The 10707-nt window shown below is 35.4% G+C and overlaps 1 pseudogene; it reads left to right on the top strand.

Moving 5' to 3' along the window:
- The first annotated feature begins 4319 nt into the window (after positions 1-4319).
- LOC119627651 (immunoglobulin-binding protein 1 pseudogene) lies at positions 4320-5328 on the top strand (annotated as a pseudogene).
- Positions 5329-10707: the final 5379 nt, after the last annotated feature.

The following is a 10707-nucleotide window of genomic DNA, read 5'->3' as shown; positions in this document are numbered from 1 at the left end:
ATAAAAAGAAAAAATAAGTTCACAATTAGTCTCTTTATCAAAAACAGAAATAATGACTCCCTCTGATGCCCTCTTTAAAAATGTAGCCTGCGGAAATACAGTCAGGACAAGCCCACTATGGCTGAGAATTCCTTCCACTGATTATGAAACAATAGTGCCTCAGATTCACTAATATACAAGAGGCACTTATCCTTGGCACCCAGTGATCTTTGTCAAAATGTCTAGGTGTAATTGTATCTTATGATCAATGGTGTTTAGAATATAATTTGAAGTGTTTTTTACTTTTTTACTTTTTAATTGTTGTGGGTACATAATAGGTATATCTAATTATGAGGTACATGATATGTTTCGATACAGTCATCAAAATGTGAAATAAATACATTGTTAAGAATGGGGTATCCATTCTTCCAAGAATTTATCCATGGACTTGCAAACATCCAATTACACTCTTTAATTTATTTTAAAATGTATAGTTATTATTGACTATAGTCACTCTGTTGTGCTATCAGATAGTAGGTCTTACTCATTCTTTTTATTTTGTTGTACCCATTAATTATCCCTACCTCTTCACCACTCCCCAGTATCCTTCCTAGCCCCTGGTAGCCATCCTTCTGTGTTCTCTGTCCGTGAGTTAAACTGTTTTGATTTTTAGATCCCAGTAATAAGTGACAACATGCAATGCTTGTTTCTCTGTACCTGGCTTATTTTACTTATAATGATTTCCAGTTTCATCCATGCTGTTGCAAGTGGCTGGATCTCATTCTTTTTTATGGCTGAATAGCACTCTATTGTGTATGTGTACCACATTTTCTTTATCTACTTTTCTATTGACGGCCACTTAGATTGCTTCCAAATCTTAGCTATTGTTAACAATGTTGCAACAAACATAGGAGAGCAGATTATCTCTTCAATATACTGACTTCCTTTCTTTTGGGTATATACCCAGCAGTGGGAGTGCTGGATCATATGGTAGCTCAATACCCATCTGACAAGGGATTAATAACCAGAATATATAGGGAGCTCAAACAACTCTATAGGAAAAATCTAATAATCCAATCAAAAGATGGGAAAATGATTAGAATAGACATTTCTCAAAAGAATAAATGAGTTAAGGTGTTTTTTTTTTAAAAAATCATTTTGTGAAAAATATTTGTATTGCATTTTGCAGATTTAAATACAGAATGTTCTTATATAAATATTTGCTAAATAACATTTTGGTAAGATATAAAAAAATGTACTGGAACATTGGGTATTGAATACCAAAAAGTCTTTTACAAGGGAGATATTTACTTGAAGAAGTTTTCTAGGATATGCCTTATTTCATTTTGAAAATTTGTTGGCAAGCAACAGACACATGAAAAAATGCTCATCATCACTAGTTAGCAGAGAAATGCAAATCAAAACCACAATGAGATACCATCTCACACCAGTTAGAATGACAATCATTAAAAAGTCGAAACAACAGGTGCTGGAGAGGATGTAGAGAAACAGAACACTTTTACACCGTTGGTGGAAGTGTAAACTAGTTCAACCACTGTGGAAGACAGTGTGGTGATTCCTCAAGGATCTAGAACTAGAAATACTATTTGACTCAGCCATCCCATTACTGGGTATATACCCAAAGGATTATAAATCATGCTGCTATAAAGACACATGCACATATACGTTTATTATGGCACTATTCACAATAGCAAAGACTTGGAACCAACCCAAATGTCCATCAATGATAGACTGGATTAAGGAAATGTGGCACATATACACCATGGAATACTATGCAGCCATAAAAAAGGATGAGTTCATGTCCTGTGTAGGGACATAGATGAAGCTAGAAACCATCATTCTGAGCAAAGTATCACAAGGACAGAAAACCAAACACTGCATGTTCTCACTCATAGATAGGAATTGAACAACAAGAACACTTGACACAGGGTAGGGAACATCACACACTGGGGCCTGTCATGGGGTGGGGGGAGGGGAGAGGGATAGCATTAGGAGAAATACCTAATGTAAATGATGAGTTAATGGGTGCAGCAAACCAATACAGCACATGTATACATATGTAACAAACCTGCACATTGTGCACATGTACCCTAGAACTTAAAGTACAATGATTTTAAAAAGAAAATTTCTTGGCAAGCATTAACATATGTTTATGCAGAGTGTCTGTATTTCCTTCTATGTATCCTGCTGTTTGGCAGTGAGATAGAACCAGAGAACGTGGCGGTCATACATATTCTAATGTGTTTTTTTAGTTTTTGTCTCTATAGAGAAACGTTTTCTCAATGCACATTAAATCCTGGAATTACTTTGAAAGTTTTTCAGTTACTTTGCCTGAGTTTTGAGCAAACTCCCTTTACTCTTGTGTAAATTCAGATGAAGAAAGTCATGTTAGAGGGGCCATGAAAGAATATGGGCAGCATTGATTTTTGAGTCTGAAAATAAGAGTGCCAAGGTGCCAAGGTTTCTTATGCTTAATGAGGCCATGGGTCACACATTTTGAAGATTATTGATATTTTGAATTGTAAAATGGTGTGTGGTAAAAGTGGAATGAACTAGATTTTCATGGTGATTTACATTTGTTTATATAATCTTTGCACTGTGCAGTCTTACAGTAAGGAACTCATATACCCTTTAATGTGAGTAAAGACGCAAGCCTTATAGTAGAAATAGTGCAATAATTATAACTGACCTTGATTTCAAGGAGTCCAAGAAATATTATTGTACCTTAGTGGCAAATATTATCACCCTATTTATGCAAATTTTACTCTATCTCCAGATTTTCTGAGGCTCAAATCTAAGGAAATTAGCAATGGATAAGTGCTTAAATAAAGTATGAATGGAGTTATGCCTGTTTTCCTTTTCTACTATGGATCTCGGGTGGAAGAAAAAACTTATGACTGGCAATGTGGACTTACTGTTTTAGGATTAATATTTTTTTCAGAATCGTTTCTACTGTAAATCTGTGTGTTGAGAAACTTTTTTCCCTGAATCTCAAAAGATACAAGTGAGCAATTCTCACTGTGAAATTGGATTAAAACAGGGCATTGACTTGTACTTTATGTATTTTTCTCTTTATATATTTTGAATCCTGTATTAATTGAATATTTTAAAATGTGTATATCAATTACATATAAATGTACATGCATACACGATACACACAATTTTATTTGCACCTTAGTGAAATCACTTTGTTTTTCTTGACTTTTTACACTTTTATATCAATGTTATTGTAATTAAGTGAAGCTAATTGTGTTAGAACAATTCACCAGTTACTAATCTTGAAAGTTAACTTAAGGCAACTTAAAAGCACAATGAGCCAGTAGAAACATTTTAAGTTCGGTTCAGTGGATTTAATTATATAGAAAACCAATTATTAATTTTTAATTTAAAGGTATTTCTAAGTATCTTCCTGTCTTCTCTAGAAATAAATTTCTGAATATTTATTTTTGAAACATTGCTGATATGATGATTACGAATTATTCTGCTTTTTACTATGAGCAACTGGATGCTGATAGATTGGAAAATCTAGAGGAAATGAATAAATTCTTAGATATATACAACTTACCAAGATTGATCCATGAAGAAATCCAGAACCTGAAAACACCAATAACAAGTAACAAGATTAAAGCCATAATAAAGTCTCCCAGTAAAGCAAAGCCTGGGACCCGATGGCTTCATTGCCCAACCATTTCAAGAAGAACTAATATCAATCCTATTCAAACTATTCTGAAAAATAGAGGAGCAGTGAATTTAACATCCCTTCATGATAAAATTCAACATCCCTTCATGATAATTAAAAAAAAAAAAAAAAAAACCCTCAGAAAAACAAGGCATAGAAGGAACCTACCTCAACACAATAAAAACCATATATAACAGACTAACTGAAAGCCTTTCGCCTAAGATCTGGAACACGACAAGGAGGCCCATTATCATTACTGTATTAAACATATTATTGGAAGTTCTAGCTAGAGCAATCAGGTAAGAGAAATAAATAAAAGACATCCAAACTGGAAAAGGAGAAATCAAGTTATCTTTGTTTGCAGATGATATGATCTTATATTTTGGAAAAACAGAAGACTCCACTGAAAAGCTATTAGAACTAATTAACAAATTCAGTAAAGTTACAGGGTACAAAATCAACATACCAAAATAAGTAGCATTTCTACATCCCCACATTGAACAATCTGAAAAAGAAATAAAGAAGTAATCTTATTTACAATAACCACAAATAAAAGTAAATGCCTAGGAATTAAATTAACCAAAGAAGTGAAAGATCTCTATAATAAAATCTATAACACACTCATGGCTCCCTCCCCAAGATGGCTGCTGAAGACAAGCTAGGGCTGCCGTGGCTCCCTCAGCTGTTCAAAATTGACAAACAGCTTCTGGATGAAGTAGAAGTGGCTACTGAACCTGTCAGTTCCTGGATAGTCCAGGAGAAGGTGTTCAAGGGCCTGGACCTCCTTGAGAAGGCTGCCAAAATGTTGCCAAAGCTTGACTCATTCATCCAAAATGAAGATTTATAAGAGATTGCTTCCACCGACCTGCAGTGCCTGTTGGTGGCCTCACCATGAAGCAAGTCGACCCCAGCAAGCGTCTAGATCATTTGCAGCGGGCTCCCAAACACTTTATAAACTACTTTACTCAGTGCCATTACTCTCACGTGGCAGAGTTTGAGCTGCCCCAAACTGAGAACAACTCAGCTGAAAATCACACTGCTAATTCCTCCATGGCTTATCCTAGCCTCATTTCTATGGCATCTCAAAGACAGGCTAAAATAGAGAGATACAAGCAGAAGAAGGAGTTGGAGCATAGGTTGTCTGCAATGAACTCTACTGCGGAAAGTGGTCAATCAGATGATGGACGTGTTTGTGAATATTATGTTCTTCACCTTCAGAATTGGTTTGGTATCAGCTTAGAAGAGATTGAGAGCATTGACCAGGAAATAAAGATCCTGAGAGAAAGAGACTCTTCAAGAGAGCCCTCAATTTCTAACACATCTCACCTGGGGAGGCCTCCAGTGAAACCCTTCATTCTCACCAGGAACATGTCCAAGCCAAAGTATTTGGAGCTGGTTATTCAAGTCTGGCAACTATGATGGTGACTGACTGTTATGAACAACATTGGAAATATGGAATGGAGTGTTACCAAATCAGGAAATAGCCACGGCAACATCAGAGGAACTCAGAAAAGCAACTCAGCAACAGGAAGATCAAGAAGAAAAGGAGGAAGAGAGTGACAAAATAAACACTCTACAGGGCTTGGGAATGGGATGACTGGAAGGACATCCATCCTAGGGTCAATGGCAACCAACAGAACATGGGCTGATCTTCCCACAACGTGACAGGACTGCAGGGTGCACACTTCCCTGGCCAAGGAAAACCATGCAGTCTTCCCCTCCTGGGCTCCCACTTCGGCTGTTTACAATGAAGTCAAAGATGCTAAATCTTACTTTGCATTCAATAAACTGTCAAGTGATGTAAAAATGATAATAATAAATAAGTAAATAATAAAACACTCATGAAAGAAATTGAAGACACACAAAAAATGAAAAGATATTCCATGTTAATGGATTGGAAGAATCAATATTGTTAAAATGTCCATACCACCCAAAGCAATCTACAGAATCAATGCAATCCTTATCAAAATACCAATGATATTCTTCACACAAATAGAAAAAAAATCCCAAAATTTAAATGAAACCACAAACAACTCAGAATAGACAAAGCTATTCTGAGACAAAAAACAAAACTGGAAGAATCACATTACCTAATTTCAAATTATACTACAGAACTATATTAACCCAAACAGCATGGTACTGGCACAAAAACAGACAGAGACCAATGGAACAGAATAGAGAACCCAGAAACGAAGCCACAAACCTACAGTGAACTCACTTTAAACAAAGGTGCCAAAAACATACATTGAGGAAAAGACAATTTCTTCAATAAACGGTTTTGTGAAAACTGTGCATCCATAAGCAGAAGAATGAAACTAGACCCCTATGTCTCACCATATACAAAAATCAAATGAAAATGAATTAAAGACTTAAATCTAAGACTTCAAAGTGAAACTACTACAAGAAAACATTGAGAAAATTCTCCAGGACATTGGTCTGGAGCAAAGATTTATTGAATAATACCCTATAAGCACAGGCAACCAAAGCAAAAATGGACAAATGGAATCACATTAAGCTAAAAAGCTTCTGCATAGCAAAGAAAACAATCAACAAAGTGAAGAGACAACCCATAAAATGGGAGAAAATATTTTCAAACTACCCATCTGACAAGGGACTAACAACCAGAATTTGTAAGGAGCTCAAACAACTTTATAGGAAAATCTAATAATCCAATAAAAAATAGGCAAAAGTTATGAATAGACATTTCTCAAAAGAAGACATACAAATGATAAACAAGTATATGAAAAGGTGCTCAATATCATTGATCATGAGAGAAATGCAAATTGAAACTACGGTGAGATATTATCTCACCCAGTTAAAATGGCTTATATCCAAAAGACAGGTAATAACAAATGTTGGAGTTGATATGAGGAAAATGAAACCCTCGAACACTGTTGGTGAAAATGTCAATTAGTACAACCACTACAGAGAACACTTTGGAGCTTCCTCAAAAATCCAAAAATAAAGCTACCATAAGATCCAGCAATCACACTTCTAGGTATGTACCCAAAAGAAGGTAAATCAAAATATTCCAGAGATATCTACATTTCTATGTTTATTGAAGAACTATTTACAATATTCACAATTTGGAAGCAATCTAAGTGTCCATCAACAGACAAATGGATAAAGAAAATGTGGTACATACACACAATGAAGTACTATACAGCCGTGAAAAAGAATGAGATCCTGTCATTTGTGACAACGTGGCTAGAACTGGATGTCATTGTGTTAACATATAAGCCAGGCACAGAAAAACAAACTTGCATGTTCAAACTTATTTGTGAGAGCTAAAAATTAAAACAATTGAACTCATGGAGATAGAGGGTAGAAGGATGAATATCAGAGGCTAGAAAGGGTAGTGGAGTGTAGGGGGAAAGTGGGGACAGTTAATGGGTTCAGTAAAATAGTTAGAAAGAATAAGACCTAATATTTGCTAGGACAGCAGAATGACTATAGTAAATAATAATTTAATCTTATGTTTTAAAATAACTGTAAGAGTATAATTGGATTGTTTGTAACACAAAGTATAAACACTTGAGGGGAAAGATATTCCATTTACCATGATGTAATTATTATGCATTGCATGCCTGTATCAAAGTATCTCATAAATATACATACCTACTATGTACCCATAAAATATAAAAATCAAAAAATTAAAAATTACTCTGCTTTTAGCTTAATTGCAACTTATATTTAAAATCTCAGGTTTACAAATATTGTAGAATAAAGGAAGCTATTATTCATAGCTTTACCCAATTTATAACTAAATTTTTGCCATAGCTAAAGATAATATTTACAAATACACGTTCACTGAATGTAGAAGTCAGAAAATATCCTAGACTTATACATTGTTTATTATTGAATGACCTATATTTCTTATAGAAATCACCAGAAGTAGATGACTGGGGATTTAAGGTTTCAAAATCATGTCAGCAAGCCAAGGGCAGTAGACTTTTTAATTATAATGTATTACTTCAATATCCTAAATGCCAACTCCAGAGACCCCTAACTTCCTGCTTGTTCATGATTTTGGCAGCATTAAGTAGTATAACAGCTTTCAAATATGATGTTAAGTCACAATGGTGGGTTGAGGAAGAAATGACAAGGAATTACAGCTGGGTTCCCGGAAATTTTGCATAACATGATACTCTTCTTAGTATGTACTAATGAGTTATTTATGGGTTACATGAGATGCTTTAAAATAGGCTTGCAATGCATAACAATCACATTATGGTAAATGAGGTATCTGTCTCCACGAACATTCACTTCACTAGTGAAAAGCAGTGAATGTTAGTCATGCAGGTCAATAGTCTCTCTGAGGTAAGTCACAGTGAGGGAAAGCAAGTTTGAGAACTGCTTGTGTCATGGAAAGGTCCTTTCTCTCAATGGTCTTGTTTAATCAGCCATCTATTGCACATATTTTGGATGTGCTTACTATTTGCGTAGATTATACTATGGTCCAAATTCTGCATTAAATGAACTGTGAGATTTTTGAATACTTTGTAATCTCTGTGCTTGTTTCCTCTTTGTGTAATAACAAAGTTAACTCAGATGATAAGAATTATCAGGCTAGAAGGGCCTTCACTGTCTAAGCAACTCAATCGGCTGCTTCAGCACTTCGAGGGCCTCCTTTATTTTCCTATTCTTTCTCTTATATATAGTTAATTTTCCTGAAAAAAGATAGGCTTATAATTTTTACTGAAAAATTAATTCCTGCTTTTTACTGTCCAACAGTATGTTTAGTCTTAGTGAGAGTGTGTTTAATGAGTTTAAAAAAATTCATCCTTGGATGTCATCATAAGCAACAAGATTGGGAAAGCAAGAAAAGTACCATCACATTCCTCTATTGATGCCTACAAATGAGAGTGATATACTCAAAGCATTAAAGAACCAGAAGGGTAAGGCATTGCCCAATCAGGATAGAAACCTACCAATTCAAGAACCCATTGGCCAGAGTACTCTTTGGGTGCCTAATGACCAAATGCCAGCTCTAATTTCAAAAATTCAATGTTAATATTTTTATGCAAGCCAAGTATGTGGATGATTATGTTTACGGTGTAGCTTTTACTTAGTGCTAAACAATTACATCTTTTGCTCTGTTTATATTAAGCTGAAACTCCATGGCAATCAAGTTATCTTCATAAGGAGCCCTAATTACTTTACATAGCAACATTTTGGTTTTGAGTATGACTTCACCAATAAATAGGTGCCTTCGCTTGAGGCAAGATGCTAAACAGAAAACCTGCCGTGAACTTTGCGATCATCATCAAAGGCAATTTAATGAGTTTTTGATAGAGCATAATATCTGATGAATTGTCTGCTCTCAGAATAGTCATTTCATAGATTAGATGGCAGGCTAAAGCTAGAGAAATGACTAAAGTTTTTAAGGACTTTGTGCTTACTCTACTAATTATTATTGAAAGATAGCTTAATAACACAGGACAGTTTATGTTCCCATGTATCAGAAGAAAATGGGCACTAATGTATTTTATTACTAGGTGCTATATTTTAAAATTTTATTTTATTTTTTCACTTTTTATTTTAAGATTTATGCCCCTTTATGAGAGTTTTCATCAGATACGTATACCTCTTTTACGTTGTACAAAAATCAATATACGATTTGGAAATTGCCTTTTAATGTATTCATCAGGCTCTCATGCATGCCAAAAGCACATCATTAGTGCATATTGAAAGGAAAAGAAAATAATTTTGCCTCTGCATTGGTTCATATTTTCTCAACTCACAATTATATTTAACCTCTTAAGAAACTAATTCAGGCATGCTGAAATAAAGCTCATCAACGTAGCCACAGCATAAAAAAAAAAAATCCTAATGAAGCTTGGATCAGAAGGTATTTGAGGGTGAACGCTTACAATGATTTAAGGTTTAAAGATAGGGAAACTGCAGTTGATACTACAATTTTCAAACATGCTAGATTTGACAGATATTTTACAATTTGAGCAGTTTGAGCAAATTACCAATTCAGAGACTTAAAGTATTGAATTCCTATTACGGGCAATGAAGCCAAACCGTGGGAGCAGGGTGTCTCTACTTTTCCAGGGTGCTATTTGTTGGGTCATCTAGACCTCTGGTTTCAAAAGACAGCCCTCAAGCCGATACATAAGAATGGTCTGGTGTATTTATTAAAGATAGGAATTCCCGAACTCCACTCAAAATTGACAGGCGAGAAATAATTAGGTGGGTTCTAGATGTTAGTATTTTTTTTATTATTATTATTTTTTCTGATGCAGAGTTTTGCTCTTGTTGCCTAGGCTGGAGTGCAATGGCGCGATCTCAGCTCACTGCAACCTCCTGGGTTCAAGCGATTCCCCGTCAGCTTCCCGAGTAGCTGGGATTACAGGTGCCAGCCACCATGCCTGGCTAATTTTGTGTTTTTAGTAGAGATGGGGGTTTCACCACATTGGCCAGGGTGGTCTCGAACTCCTGACCTCAGGTGATCTGCCCGCCTCTGCCTCCTAAAGTGATATTAGTATTTTTAATGAACTTCTCCACTTAATGCTGTCCTAGATGCAATGTACTATCATTCTCACAAAATTCCACATGATATATTTCAGCCTCGTTTTGATATTTAATAAGAGGGAAAGAGAAAGGTAGAGGGTGACAAAATTGCTTTATCATAATGGGTGCACAATGTACAGACACAAAGCTTCCTGCCAAATGAGCTTTTCTCAGAGCTCGGCACCATTTCTTCTGGCACCATTACTCTTCCTTGCCATCATTTGTTACCTTTTGGTGAACTCGTTCTGTGATTTGAGAGGACACAGGTGCCCCAAACCTGGAGAGCAGCCTTTGACAGTTTTCAGCTGTTTTGCTATTTGTAGTGAGCATTAGAATTTTCCAGACCCCTTAGCTACTCTTTGCTTGACAAATAACACAATAAAGAAGATTGATATCAAGGTCTTTTAGATAATTGAGCGGGAAGAAGCTTCAGGAGCTATATGTTAGCTCTACTATGTTTGTCAACAGTTGAGTTAAATGATCCACTAGTCATTTAAAACAAATGACTC

The sequence above is a fragment of the Chlorocebus sabaeus genome, chromosome 27 (genome assembly GCF_047675955.1).
Source record: "Chlorocebus sabaeus isolate Y175 chromosome 27, mChlSab1.0.hap1, whole genome shotgun sequence".
Classification (NCBI taxonomy): domain Eukaryota; kingdom Metazoa; phylum Chordata; class Mammalia; order Primates; family Cercopithecidae; genus Chlorocebus; species Chlorocebus sabaeus.
This window is presented reverse-complemented; position numbering and strand designations above follow the sequence as displayed.